This window comes from Triturus cristatus, chromosome 2_1 (genome assembly GCF_964204655.1).
Source record: "Triturus cristatus chromosome 2_1, aTriCri1.1, whole genome shotgun sequence".
NCBI classification, from domain to species: Eukaryota; Metazoa; Chordata; class Amphibia; order Caudata; family Salamandridae; genus Triturus; species Triturus cristatus.
Genome location: NC_140581.1, coordinates 164,208,165 through 164,224,339, shown reverse-complemented (window position 1 = coordinate 164,224,339; position 16,175 = coordinate 164,208,165).

Genomic DNA, 16,175 nt, shown 5'->3' with positions numbered 1-16,175 from the left:
TATTAGGACAGGTTTGACAAAAGGAATTGTGCCCAAAGCATGATTTGGAGAGTGGGGGATGAAGTGTTGATCAGGAATCCAGGACTCTTAAAAGAAAGGTCTCTACAGGTTTATGGGTCCGTTTGTTATCACGGAAGTGAGAAAGAATGTTGTGGTGCTGAATTGTGGTGATGTGTGGAGTATGTCTAGGCTTGTTAAGTGGATTTGTGGCTCGCAGGTGTCAGATGGAATTGCATGCCATGTTGGTTTCACTCATGGAGCTCTTCCAGGCGGAAAACCCAGCTTTGGCTCGCCTAGTAGTGACTCCTACTAGGAGGTTGATTTTTCGACCTATGTAGCACCATGATTATGAAATGTCCTGAAGTGTCCTATGTGACATTGTAGTTCGTGGTATCTGTTGATGTCATTTGTTTCATTAGGCATATGTTTTTTTTTATATTATCACTCACATGTTGTCTGTTTTTTTTCCTGTTGTTTATTCTTCTTTATAAATATTATATGGGGGAATATGTTCTTTGGACTATGTAAGTGTTCACCTGGTCCCTGCTGCTGGGTAAAGCTTGGATGGTTCCACTGGTCATCAATGACAACACAATAGCCTGGTCTGGTTTGGAGGGGCTTGGAGAGTAAAGTGACAGTTGGAGTTGAGCTGCTGCAGGGGCTGGTGGTCTGTGTATTTCTAACTGAATAAATACTTCAAAAAGGATCTTCTTTTTGTCTGGCTGTTTAACTTATCACGTTTTCACGTCTCGACTTTAGCAGCAGTGTAAATATCATTAGAACAAACATAGGGGCATATTCTCAAGGATCTATCGCCTAGTTATCTGCACTTTATCGCAGCCAAAGTCGCGATAAATTTATCACCCCATTCACAAGCTGAAGCTAACAGCCCATATAACCAGTTTACCTGCAATAGCACTCACGAAAAACATCGCCACAGATAACCCTGTGAACTAACGCTAATGATATGCAGAGTAGGCGTTCCCGTGCAAAAAGCCGTGACAACACCACTCAACAACATTCTCAACGACCAGTCAGATCGGCGATAAGAACACAAAACAGGTGATAAGGCGTGTTAGCTGCAGGATTTTAACACCTACTTTAACCTGTGTAAAGTCGGATGACAACCGGCACCAGACAAGGGAGCACAGCTCAGAGCCACACATGAAGAACAACAGATGCCCTGGAGCTACTGAACATGCAACCCGGAGCCCCAATAGGGCAACAACCGCCACCGCCACCACCCCCAGGACCCCACCACCCTCCCCCCCCGGGCCCTCGCCTCAGGCACCCCGCCATACAAAGAGATATCACATCAACTGTACAAAATCCGTAACAAAACAATTTGCCTGATGTCGCACAATCCAACACCTAACATACATGTGTGGACAGAAAAAGGAGAATCATACATTCATCTCAGAATATCCAAATAATTTGTTTATTACACAATAAACCCAAAACAACAATTCTGAAGAGTCATGGCGGGTCTTTTCAGGACATGAGAGAGTGCCGACACTGCGGACCCAGGCCTCACCGCTCACCTGCTGCCACCGGTGTGTCTCCAACCACGTGCCAGTATACACTGCAGTCCCCCAGGTCCCTCATCTGAAACAGTTTCCAGAGACATGAATGGCAGAGTCCACACAGTAGCACACGGCATCATTGCTTGCCTGCCCCTCCACACACAGGCTGATGTACCCCAGCCCCTCCCACCGCCCAGCAGTGATTGCCCGCCCCTGCACAACCAGGCCTCACTTCTCACCTTCTGCCACCAGCATGTCTCCAAGAGGTCCCACCACGTGCCGGTGGGAGCTCAAAGCCTGGGGCCCGCGACCATGGTACCCTCCACATCATACAGCCCTGCACCGTGGGCCACCAAGTCACACACTTGATTCTGGGTCTTAATTTTGCTATGGCAGAGAACATATCAGTGCACATGGCATCATTGCAGGCTGCACACCTGCTCAGCTCTAGAGGCGCCACTAACTGTGAACCGCGAGGCGATGCCACATGTCGGTAGGCCCTCACTGCCAGCTGGCTCAGGCCTACACTGCGGTCCAGCAGGGCTCACGCTAATCCTACCAGTCTGGACCGCCAGGACGGTGCATCATCGCAGCCTGCACACCTGCTCAGCACTTAAGGTGCCCCTACCTCAGTGCACTGAAAGACACCATCCCGTGGCGGTGTGTCTGTGCCTGCCGCAGTGTATTCGGTGCCACCAAGTCTGTGCACCGCAAGCCATGGACCCTTTACGATTGAGTCTCGTGGTGCGGACGCCATCATGTCACCCCTGTCACTGGGCAATCTGCTGTGGCAGGGCCATAGACCCTCATGCATAAATGATAACCAAACAGAGACACCCAGTATCAGATTGGAAATGGCATCCAGCACGTGCGCCAGGCCCTTTATATTTGCAGGGTCACATGTCCTGTGACGGCTGGGCTGGATGGGTGTGGTATGGGTGTAAACCAGCTGTGAGGGAGTGGCTGTGGCATGCTGACAACTAGACCTGTGAGCAGCAGATCCCTACAGGGAAGACCTGGGACATGTAGCGTTGTCATCCCCCCCTGTGAGCGTAAGCCGAGTGGGCTGGCCTGGTGTATGCCTGTCCAGCGTAAGGGTGTGAACAGTGACCCCGGGGGGCTGGGCTTGGTTCCGTCCTAGGCTGGACCAGGAAGTAACTAATGGGTGTGTCCCCATTGTAGTGTTGGCAGTTGGCAGGGTATGGCAAGACGTGGGTCCCTTGCTCACTTTGCCACTGGATTCAAGATAGCCTGGCTGATAAGGGTTATGAACCCGAAACCGGTCCCAGGATGCTTGTTTCCGGTCCAGGGAAGACATGGCTTGGCAGTTCGGTCTGGACTGTTCCCATGAGGCACAGGATCAGAATGATTTGCATATGGCCATGTCTGAACTGGGGTGGTGGAGTGAGCTAAAGAATGATGATGGATTAAACCCAGATTAGTTGACTGGGGGTGAGTGTTTTATTTGCTCAAACGCTCCGTCCATCATCCCCTTTGGTATCGCTTTGTTCATCCTTAGTTGGCAGGGTATGCCCAGACGTGGGTCCCTTGCTCACTTTGCCACTGGATTCAAGATAGCCTGGCTGATGAGGGTTATGAACCCGAAACCGCTCCCCCGGATGCTTGTTTCCGGTCCAGGGAAGACATGGCTTGGCAGTTTGGGCTGGACTGTTCCCATGAGGCACAGGGTCAGACTGATTTGCATATGGCCATGTCTGAACTGGGGTGGTGGAATGAGCTAAAGAATGATGATGGATTAAACCCAGATCAGTTGACTGGGGGTGAGTGTTTGATTCAGTCAAACGCTCCATCCATCATCCTCTTTGGTATCGCCCCGTTGTAGTGTCGGCACCACCCTTGCCGCAATTGGCAATGTGTCACCCATGACCCAAGTCCCACAACATGAGCAACATGGACGTAAGGGGGAATCACTGAATCCATCCATACTTCCACACTTGAAAGATCATAGGCATGACACATCGGTGTGACCACAAATGCTTTCTGAAAAATCAGTGGAGTTTTGAAGCTGGAGCAGTACAGGGCCATGCAAACTCCACTTCACATTGTTGGCCCGTGTAGAGCCAGCCAGAGTCCTTCAGGGGATGACAGTTACATCAGAAGAGGAGGAGTTCAGTATACAGTCTGATAGCTGTGTCATTGGTAACCAAATAGAATATGGCAGTCGATGTCGAGGTCCATGGTGAGTGTCGCAGAGCGCCTCGGGGGACAGTGGAAGGGAATGATGCAGAGGGCAGAACTAAGCAGAAACAGGCCATAGGGCGGAGATGAATGCTACCACTTCCTTTTCACCACCAAGGCAGATTCATCCATATCTTTGTCCTCTGCTGTTTCATGTGCCTCACATGTGGGTGGTGGTGTTCTGTCTCCAGCACTGTGTGACAGTGACACCTCAGGGGCCGGAGGTGGAATGTGTGCCACACTGTGTGGCACTGACACATCAGGGGCCGGAGGTGGAATGTGTGCCGCACTGTGTGGCATTGACATATCAGGGGACGGAGATGTGGATGGAGTGGTAGTAGCAGCATGCATCAGTGCCAGGCATTGTGGCAGCAATGCCATGAGGAGGGTCTTTATGGCATTGAGGGACCCAGCAACCTCTCACTGTTGTGCATCTTTGGCTGCTGCTCTTTCCGCCCGCGTATGCTCCGTGCTCTCCATGAGCCTCTGCATGAGTCTCAACTCCCGGGCGAACTCGCTGGAGGCACTCTGACTAGACAGTCATTCTTGTCTCAGAGTCAGGACTCTGGCGATGTCAGCCATGGTTCGTTGGAGAGCATGGAGCGGACTGTGGGTGTCCATTAGGGACTGTGAGTGGTCCCTGATGGGACTTAGACACCCACGTATGGCTTCTAGTTTAGCTGCCATGCGGTCAAACCCCACCTGCACCTGTTCAGACAGCTTCTCCTGGCACACCAACACACGGCGTTGGAAGGCCATGTGCTCTTCATGGGGGTCCTGGGAGGCAGCTGTGGTGGTGGGTGCTGCCTGATGTGTGTTCTGTGCAGGGGGTGGGTACTCCTCATAGCAGCTGGGCTGCCCTGCTCCCGGCAGTGGGCAGCGGAGGCTGTCCACGAGCTGTTGGAGGGCGTCGTAGTCGAAGGTGTGTTGGTCCTCTTCGTCATCAGAGAAGAGAGGCTCGGTCTTCTCTGCAGGAGGTGTTGGATTTCCCTCTACAATGTGAAGGGGAGATGCAGTTTGACATTGTGTTCACATGTATGTTGACACATTGTACATGTTATCCTTCAGATTGAATGACAGTGTACATTGTGACTGTTTGTGGGGAGCTGCCAATATGATGGGGGACAGTGGACATTTCGACAACATCACGGATGTGTGTTTGTACTTGTACATTGTCAACTCACATTTCCCTGTGATGCCTTATGTGATTGGCCAATTTCTGCACACAAGCGGCACCAGTTGTGTCCTCTGCTCTGTTGTGGACGTGTTGTGGTTTGTGCCACATCATTGTCAATGTTGATGTGCTCTGCATGTGATGTGTGTTTGTCGCATTTTGGGGGAGTCGCCCCTGCAGCTCTGATTTGGCTGCCCCTTATCCCTCACATGCGGTGTGCCTCTGACTTCTGTGCTCATACAGTGCTGAGATGTTGCATACTTGGTTGCATTGGTCTCTTGGTGGGAGTTGGGGGTCTGGGGCATGGTGTGTCTGCAGATGTGCTATGCTTAATTGTGCATGTGTGCCATTGTGCCCATCTCCCCTCATTCCCCCAGTCCCTGGTCGTTACTCACCCTGTTGCTGTTGTGTTCGGTCATGTTGAGCAGTGTCCGGTCCCCCAACTCCTGTCACCATCCCCCAACTGATGACTGTGGACACCATTTCCTCCATCTCGTCCAGCTCCTCCTGTGGAGCTGGACCCCCACCTCCAGTCTACATTGCTGCCTACCGGTTGCTTGCGGGTTTCTGCTTGGTTTTACGCTTCACATCATTCCAGCGCCTCTTGACCTCTTCCACTGTCCTCTTCAGCACTCCAACTGCATTCACCTTGTCCACGATGGTCTGCCATATTCCATTTTTAGTTGCCAGTGACACAGTGGAGGTGACGAACAATAGTTGATGGTGTTCTATCACCTCCGTTATAAGGATCCTTTTTTCCTGCGGGCTGAACCGCCTCTTCCTACTCTTCTTGTTGTTGCCCTTCCCTGACCCCGAAGTCCCAGGCTGGTCCTCCGAGGGGCTTGTGGGGTTCTGGTTGTCCTCTACACTTGCTCCGGCTACCTCCATTGGGCTTCGCTGTTGTTTGTCTTTGGTCTGTGTTTTTTTCCCCGACTTTCATGTTGCATTTTCCCACATGACGCATGGGAATTGCAGGCCTGTGTCTGGTTTTCACTGATTTTTGTATCTCGATTGGCCTCATCGCAGCTTTTTTTGCGTTCGTGTTTTGCATTTTTGCGGCATCGCGTTGACTTTATAACGGACATTTGCTGCGGTATTGTGGGTCTATTGCATGGTGCCGCCGTGATGTGAATACCACGTTAACACAGAGTTAATTTACCGCGATAGACTGCAATGTGAAGAGTTGCATTAAGCTAAATTTGCAATGGTTATCACATGTTCTTGAGAATATCCCCCATAGTAGGTTTGGATTGAAGTTTCTTCTAAAAAACATCTTGTTTTTAAATAAACCTTTTATTGTAACACTATGTTGTCCTATGTTATTATGAGAAAGGGAAGTTGAAATTATCCTTTCAGAGCCCTCATTTTGGTGTAAAAAATATACAATTTACTGCAATAATAATATCAATATATGTGCAGAATAGCATATTTCTTATAAAATGAGAAATGCATTTGTTTTAAATAGAAGGCCATTTTGCCACTAGACATTCCCTCCACTTACACCTTTAGATATGTTAAATATTCTGAACAATCACCTCCAGGAAGAGGTGAAAGCAACTCTAAATGCTTTGAATCCACGGGATGGGCGAGTAAGCCTACATGCAGTCATTCAACCATCCTAAGTAGCTGGCAACCACAAATATGACTGGAAATTGACCTGAGAAGTTCTAAGGGCAATGTTTTTCATTTTATACCTTACTTGTTAACAAAGGGGCTATTTCTCTATGTGTATTCTTGCAATAAGTGTTGGCAGCTGGTTTGGGAGGTGTGCAGTTGAATATATTTGTGTTCAAAGAGGGTTCACCTGTGTCCTATGTGTTTAATATTGAAAATGGAAAGATGGTGATTACATGTGCTAAGATCCTTCTTGAAGACTCCTTTAACAGCGAAGGCGCAGAAACCAATAAAATATTGGCCAAGTGAGGGATTTTTTACTTATTCCGACAACATGTGTTTGCTCTAATAGGAAAGCGGACGTGATGCAAAAGGTTTTAGGAAACTTTGTGAAAGTACTCAGCAGCTGTGCATGTATATTCTTGTTTTTTTAGGTAAAAGATAAGTACATTTTCATCATTGCCAGGTGTTCATCTTTGTCAAGACGGTCTTGATATCTAGACCTGTGTTAAAGTATTTTAAAAGTCCATGATTTTAGTGTGACAACTATTGAGTATTAATAATTTGTTATGCTAGATCCATTACACAAATGAAAATTTAGTATGATTGCACTTAAAACAGGTTTAATATAAGGTTGAAAAGTGTGCTTCTTAGCATGATGTAGTTGTGCCATATTTTAGTGAAAACACCATGTTGAATAAAATGGATCCTGTTTCTGTCTATGTTCTCCACCCCACCATCTCCATTCCTGCATTCTCTCCCTCCCATTAGTTTCCCCTGCACATTTTTCTCCCCACAGGCTCCACAGACGGTTGATAAAATGTTTTCTGTTAGAGAATACAAAGACTTATTAATGAAACATTAGTGTAATAGATAGATTGCAACATTCAGTGACTCTTCCACTGTGTTTTCATAGTTCATTTTGCACTGTCATGTAGTTCCTACCAATCCGTAGGACCTGCACATTGTTTGGACAACATAAACTAAGGGCGTGGTGTCAAGACTGATTCCAGAAACCCCCACATGACATGTTGGCCTATAGACAAGTTTGGTCACAGTGCTACCGTAAGCCCCCCTGACCTACCAGGGAGCCAACAGTTTCTGGCAACCACTGAACATGACAAGCCTGAATCCTCAGGAATCATGGAAACTGTACAGAACTTTTCGCTCAGTCACTTGTGCTTACTTATTCTCTGAGAAATATACAGAGAATATACAGCGGGACATTTTCAATAATATTTATTGAACCAACGTTATTCTTGCATAAAATACGTGTGCTGCAATGATTAGTAGACAGAAGCAGATAAAGGAGATTACAAGCACCGAAAGAGTGAACACTACATACATTTCTACCATGGTACTGAAGCAATGAATATGTGCAGGCATGTATGAAAAATATGGTAATCTAACATACTCCTATGATGCGGACCCTACTTTGAGTGTACCTAGAGTGTGTATGGGTGTAAAGCCAAGAATCCCCCCAAAGGACAATCAAACACCATTACCTGATAGGAGAGAGTGAAGGACCCCGTCATGGTCTCGAGTTGGACACCCCTCATGGAATGTCAGAACGGTGCCTGGTGATTTCGCAGCATGCACAAACCTTCAGTGTCTGCAGAAGTGCCTCCTTTCCAATCTATTTGGATGCCTATTATTTATAATAAAAAGCAGCCTTCACGATGTGCTCGTTAGATTAGTGATGTTATGGATATGTAGATAGTGCTGTCGCCCCGTGACTGAAGATAGGATGACTTTTGTACCCAGTGCGTAGAGAGGCCGAGTACATGATGTTCAAGGCATTGTGATAATATTGCGCGAAGCTGGATGTGTAAACAAAGTAGTTTCAGAAAAACTAATCCAACATTGTCGTGCATGCAAATGTGTGCAAAAGTTCACCGCTGAAATGTTATTTTTTAGGACGATGTAATAAATAAGCTGCTTCGCTACATGGGACTAACTTGGGAATATAACAGCCATTCCTCATCCTAAGGGTCAATATATAAAAACCATCTAAAAAACTAACATATCATAAAATGGAATTAAATGTAAAAACTACTCTGGACATTGTCTAAAAGCAAGCTTTAAAATATTCATAAAATACTTAAAGTCATTATACTGTTTGAAATATTAAGTACTCCGAAAGCCATGCTGCCTAGGAATTTAAAAATGAAACAAAAACAGTTTTGGATGAATGTTTGTTTATAAAAACAATCTGAATTGTTCCCACAAGTAAAAAGGCTGATTATTTCATGTGTTCCGAGTGGCAGACACAACATTGCTGTAGTCCATAACCACAAACGACGATCCCAGAGGTAAACCTCGAAGCAAATTTATGGAGCAAAAGTGATTCCATCCAGTTCCCACAGCAGCAGCTGAGGGAGAGACTGCATCCTGTATGCATATTGTAGAGCTATTGTCCAAGTCAATAGGAGCCGAAGCATCCCAGGGTGGCTCAAGAAATGCATTCATCAGCAATGGAAGAAGCCGGGGACAACAATACCCATGGGCCATTAACGGGTCCAGCAGTACATCAATGTCTAATAGCGCAACCAATTGTGACCGTAGGCATATGTCCAATACGCATTTGTGGCAACAAAGAAGGCAGTAGAATACAGGTTGTATGCAGTTATGCCACGCAGGCCAGAAGGACAAGAATCAATGCTCATCTAGTTCTTGAAGTCGAAGTGGTTGAAACTTGTGAACCGTGTGTTCATGGCATCGTAGCACAAGCAGAGCTGCCTCCATTCCGAATCGAACTGGGACGTCTATTGAGGAGAAAACAAATTAAAATCGGGATAGGTACCCTAGCTCAGGCGGCATCTAGAGAAACCTATCAAACCTGTACATTTTTAAAAGCGAGACATCCTGGGGAATCAAGGATGAGGTGAATTGTGTGGCTCTCACCAGGTTCTGTTACCCAGAATCCCTTTTAAACCTCAAACTTTGTGAAAAAACCCCACATTTTTGTCACATTTCTGTGATGGAAAGTTCTGGAATCTGCGTGGATCCAGAAAATTCCACCCACCAATCATTTCCCAAGATCTCCCGATAAAAATGGTAACTCTCCTGTGTGGGTAGGCCTAGTGTCCGCGACTGGAAACGGCCCAAAATGCAACGTGAACACATCACATTTTTCCAGTGAAAACGGACACTTTTTTTGCAAAGTGCCTAGCTGTGGATTTTGGACCGTAGTTTAGCCGGCACATAGGGAAACTTAGAAAACCTATACATTTATGAAAAGAAGGCATGCAGGGGAATCTAGAATGGGGTGACTTGTGTGGCTCTCACTAGGTTCTGTTACCCAGAACCTCTTGCAAACCTCAAACGTTGTAAGAAAAAAAGAATTCCTCACAGTTCTATGATCAAAAGTTCTGTAATCTGTGGGGAGCCACAAACTTCCACCTACTCAGCATTCCCCAAAGTCTCCCGATAAAAATGGTACATCACTTATGTGGGTAGGCCTAGTACCCGTGACAGGAAACAGCCCACAACGCAACGTGGACACATCACATTTTTCCAATGAAAACTGACCCTTTTTTTGCAATGTGCCTAGCTGTGGATTTCGGACCCTAGCTCTGCCGGCATCTAAGGAAACCTAGCAAACCAATACATTTTTTAAAACTAGACATCTAGGGGAATCCAGGACAGTGTTCCTTGTGTGGGTTTCACCAGGTTCTGCAACCCAGAATCCCTTGCAAACCTCAAACTTTGTTAAAAAAAATCCACATTTTCCTCACATTTCTATGATGGAAGGTTCTGGAATCTGTAAGGATCCACAAACTTCCACCCACCCAGCATTCCCGGAAGTGTCCCTCTAAAATGGTACCTCACTTGTGTAGGTAGGCTTAGTGCCCGCGACAGGAAACATCCGAAAAGGCAACGGGGACACATCACTTTTTTTCCACAGAAAACTGACCCTTTTTTTGCAATGTGACTAGCTGTGGATTTGGGGCCCAAGCTCAGCCGGCATCTGTAGATACCAAGCAAACCTGTACATTTTTGAAAACTAGACACCAAGGGAAATCCAGGATGGTTGAGGTGTGTGGCTCTCACCAGGTTCTGTTACCCAGAATCTCTTGCAAACCTGTGTGTAGGACTAGAATCTGCAACAGGAAACAGCCCAAAACGCAACATGGACATGTCACATTTTTTGCAGTGAAAACGGACCCTTTTTTCGCAATGTGCCTAGCTGTGGATTTTGGAACCTAGCTGTGCCTGCACCTTTGGAAAACTAGCAAACCTATACATTTTTGAAAACTAGATATCAAGGGGAATCCAGTATGTGGTGACATGTGTGGCTCTCAACAGGTTCTGTTGGCCAGAATCCCTTGCAAAGCCCAAACTTTGTAAAAAAAAACATTTTCCTCACTTTCTATAACGGAAAGTTCTGGAATCTGCTGGGAGCCACACGCTTCCACCCACCCAGCATTTCCCCAAGTCTTCCAATAAAAAATGGTACCTCACTTGTGTGGATAGGCCTAGTGCCTGCGACAGGAAACGGCCTAAAGCGCACTGTGGAGTCCACAATTATCAATTACGAAAATACCTTGTTTTGCGCAGGAGTCACCTGCATTTTTGATCCTGGGTTCGGCCGCCATTTAGGAAAACCTACCAAGCCAAGATATTTCTAAAAACTAGACACTCAGGTGAGTCCAGGGAGGTGTGACTTGCGTCGATCCCCCAAAGTTTTCCTATACAGAATCCCGTTCAAACCTCAAATTTAACTGAAGAAATAAAAATGTTCTCACATTTATGTGTGGGAAAGTTGTGGGATCACCGGGCTGACACAAATTTCCTACCACCCAATATTCCCCTAGTTCTCCTGGTAAAAAAAATATCTCACTTGTGTGGGTGCGACAAGTACTCACAACAGGGAAGGGGCCCAAAATGTATTGTGGAAACATAAAAATTATCTATCACAAAAAAACCAGGTTTTGCAAGGGGAGCACCTGCGTTTTTGCTCCCTGGCTCGGGGGCCATCCAGGGAAACCTTCCAAACTCACACACACCCAGGGGAGTGCAGGGAGGTGGGGCTTGCATGTATCCCCTAATGTTTTCCTACCCAGAATCCCCTGAAAACCTCAAATTTAGCTAAACAAATACAATTTTCCTACATTTCTGTGTGAGAAAGTTGTGGGATCACAGAGCTGACACAAAGTTCCTACCAGCTAGCATTCCCCCAGGTCTCCCAATAAAAATAGTACCTCACCTATGTTGGTGCGCCAAGTACCGAAGACAGGCAATGCCCAAAACATTTTTGTGGAGACCTGGAAATGATCTATCACAAAACGACCAGGTTTTCCAAGGGGGGCACCTACGTTTTTGGTCCTGGGCTCAGCGGTCATCTAGGGAAACCTACCAAACACAAACATGAAAACTAGACATCCGGGGGAGTGCAGGTGTGGCTTGTGTACATTCCCCAACCTACCCAGAACCCCCTGCAAACCTCAAATTTAGCTAAAAATAAATCACATTTTCCTTACACTTCTGTGTGGGATCACTGTGTCAGCACAAATGTTCTACCACACAGTGTTCCCCTTGTTCTTCCAATAAACATGATATCTCACTTGTGTGGTTGTCCAATGCAGAATCACCTATAAATGTATGTTTTTTTTTTAAATAGTGCTTGGCGTTGTGCTATCCCCTCAATCCCTATGTTTTTGGCCCTTTGCAGGTGCACCTGCATTTTAGGTACCGGGTTCGGCAGCCATCTAGGGAAACCTGCCAATCCCAGACATTTCTAAAAACTAGACACTCTGGGGAGTCCAGGGATGTGTGGCAGGCGTGGATCCGCCAACGTTTACTCATCCAGAATCCCTTGCAAACCCCTGATTTAGCTGAAAATCTAATTTTCCTCACATTTCTATCTGGGATTACCATACAGGCACAAGTTACCTACCACCCAGCATTACCCTCTCTCTGTTGAGTAAAATGTTACCTCACTTGTGTGGTTGGGCCAAAGGCTTGCGACTGGAAGGGGCCAAAAACATGGGGATTGAGGGGATAGCACAGCGAGCTCTAAGCGATATATTTTTTATATGCGTTTTTAGGCTGACTCTGCATTAGACACCCACACGAGTGAAGTATCATTTTTATCGGGAGACGAATGGGAACGCTGGGTGGTAGGACATATGCGACAGCACTGTGATTCGAGGCAGAAATGTAGGGTAAAAGTGATTTTTTCTTTTTCCGGCTAAATTTGAGGTTTGATGGGGGTTCTGGGTAGGAAAATGTTATGGGATCCACGCAAGTTGCGAAAGTTCAGGGTGTGACGTTTTCAGAAATGTCTGGGTTTGGAGGTTTCCCTAGATGCACACCGAGTCCGGGATCAAAAACGCAGGTGACTCCCTTGCAAAACCAAGTCTTTTTGTGATCAATAATTTTGAAGTCTCCGCAGTACCTTTTGGGGCTATCTCCTGTGGCGGGCTCTAGGCCTAAACACACAAGTGAGGTACCGTTTTTATCGGGAGACTTAGGAAAATGCTGGGTGGGTGGAAGTTTGTGGCTCCCTGCAGATTCTAAAACTTTCCATCACAAAAATGTGAGGAATATGTTTTTTTTTTACAAAGTTTGAGGTTTACAAGGGATTCTGGGTAACATAACCTGGTGAGAGCCACACAAGTCACCCCATCCTGGTTTCCCCTGGATGTCTAGTTTGCAAAAATGTACAGGTTTACTAGGTCTCTCTAGGTGACGGGTGAGCTAGGGTCCAAAATCCACAGCTAGGCAAATTGCCAAAAAAGGGTCAGTTTTCTGTGGAAACGTGATGTGTCCACGTTGCATTTTGGGGCGTTTCCTGTCGCGGTCACCCGGCCTCACCACACAAGTAATGTACAATTTGTATCTGGAGACTTCGGGGGATGCTGGGTGGGTGGAAGTTTGTGGCTCTCTGCAGATTCCAGAACTTTCCATCACAGAAATGTGAGGACAATGTGTTTTTTATTGACAAAGTTTGAGGTTTGCAAGGGATTCTGGGTTACAGAACCTAGTGAGAGGCACACAAGTCACCCCATCCTGGATTTCCCTTGGTGTATAGTTTTTAAACATGTACAGGTCTGCAGGGTTTCCCTAGGTGCCGACTGCTCTAGGGCCCAAAATCCACAGCTCGGCACATTGTGAAAAGAAGGTCAGTGCCTAGTGGGCTTTCTGCCGCCTGAGGGTGGGGGGAACACATCAGGGGCTATTGACCTGATATGCCCCTAAGGGGGGCAGAAAAACTGTGGCCATGTTTTGGGGGTGGGGGCATTGACATGCCCATTCTATGCAGTCCCACTCCTACATATAAAAAAACAGCATAATCCCTTGTGCCTAGTGGTCTCTCTGCCCCCCCGGGGGGAGCAGATCAGGGGCTTGTGCCCCCACCTATCTCCCAGGGAAGGCAGAGAAACTGTGGCCCACATATATTTAAAAAAATAATCCCTTGTGCCTAGTGGGCTTTCTGTCCCTTCGGGTCAATTAAGGGGCTAATGCCCCCATCGGCCTCCAAGGGGGCAGAAAGTCTGTGGCAATTTCTTTTGAGGTGGGGTATTGGCATTCTGGGCAGCCCCAAATGTAGAAAAATAAAGAATCCCTGGGGGGCAGAAAGACTTTATATGGCCATTTTAAATGGGGGAGCAAAGACCCTTGCCTAAGGGGCCGCTCCCCCTCCCTGGTGCCTAGTGAGTTGATCGCCTGGCAGGGCTCCACTGGGAAGGGTACCATTAGAAAGAGGAGATCAGTGCTCGGGGGCTGAGATAGCCCCACGAGAACCAAAACAGTGAAACTGAAAGTGCATTTTAGTTTAATTTCCAATGTAATGAAGTCAGCGTGCCATGCGCGTGATCGTCATTACATTGAAAATGTTAAAAAAGCCTCAGGAGGTTGGGGAAGCTCTTCCTCACCTCTTGAGGCCAAAAAAAGGAAATCCCTCTGCTGTTTGCAACAGAGGGGTTTAGTGCTCATGTGCACATGATGCAATGGTTCCGTCATGAGCACATGAGCATCGAAGGGGTTAAATATGTTATTTTTAGAACAATAATTTCATTTTTATTTTCAATTATGACAATGTTAATTACAAATAAATATTTGTCATCCTGCTTAGGAGAGGAACACCAAGCCCCATGCCCAAACCCCTTTTGTCCCCTGCCTGAAAAGAATACTCATCACTCAACAGGTGATCCACTAACAGTTATATGACCCTATACACTGACAGAAAGGCACATTTGGCTTAGGCAGAAAAATACAAACTTTCTAAAAGTGAATTTTCAGAATAGTAACTTAAAATCCAACTTTACAGTAAAAAAGGTTTTACATTAAAATGCAAATAAATGGAAATAGTATTTCTGTACCTGCTTGCAAACTGAAGTTATTACCTATTAGATATAATAAGGTAACCCAGTGTTAGTCTATGGCAGAGGTAACATTGCTACAGTGAAAAACAACTTTAGGAGTTTTTCACTGTCAAAACATATGAAACTTTAATACACATGTCCTAATTTTTAAATAGCATGCACCCTGCCCTATGAGACTTCACCATTAACGATAATGGGGTAACCCAGTAACCCTCAGAACCTGGGCATTTTAGCAAAACAAAAAAACAATGGTTCTGTTGGGAATTAACTAACCTTTGTTAAACATGTACTCAATACATATGATTAATATTTCAATAGTCATTCAATGAATAACACAATTACACACACATCGGCCAAGGCAAGAGTTTCTGAAATTCAATTCGTTTTTACTCTGTTGTATAAATCAAAAAAATTATTTACCAAGAATATTTACAGGACTAACCAACCAAAAAACACATAAGACATGAAACAATTAGTGACTGGACATAGTGTTGACCACAATTTCACATATAACATATACCATATATATACAATGACGGACAAAGTTTTTCAAATGAAGTCCAAATTGAACAGCATAAACCACAAAAGGATGTAATTTGCCTAATTCTAATTGTGGGATTGCGTGGACCAGTTGAGTGAGCAACGTCGACGTTTCGACCCTATGAAGTAGTGCCCGTTTCTAAGCATCTAGAGCGGGTCTTCATCAGGACAAACAGTAGGGATGGCGGCCTGTAAGTGCAAAGAAAGGGGGTATTTTACATCCCGGTCTTGTATGTGTTATGAGAACTAAAAATAAAATTAGCGGCAATGTTGCTCACCTGATAGTAAAAAGGAACAGGATTTGAATTCCTGGTGTCACGAATTAAATAGGTGTCAGCCGACACCTGACTGGGTGGTCTATTCTGTAACAAGTAAGGGAGACGGGAATAACATCAAGGCTTCCCTTTTTAGAATTAATCAAGGTCATGTGGTGCTCGTAAGAAAGGAGGAAGGGCCACGTACCTTGAAAGTAATCTACTTTCCAACAAGGTCCAGTGTATCAATCTCGTGCCCGTTATCAGGATAATTTTGGACCGTCTACCTCGCCTTTTTTAGGCGAACCCACCTGGGCCAATCGAGATCAGCACTGGGTGAAACCATCCAGATGGAATCAAGCGAGGGGCAATCAACGGGGAAACACCAGGGTACGCTTTCAAATACAGCCCCAACAGAACCACGGCGAGATTCGGACCAGACGCCAGACTTATCAATGGTAACTACTATTTCCACTAATGATTCAATTGAAGAAATGGGGCCTTCCACCACAAAACAAGGACTGGCAGGTGAAATTACGAA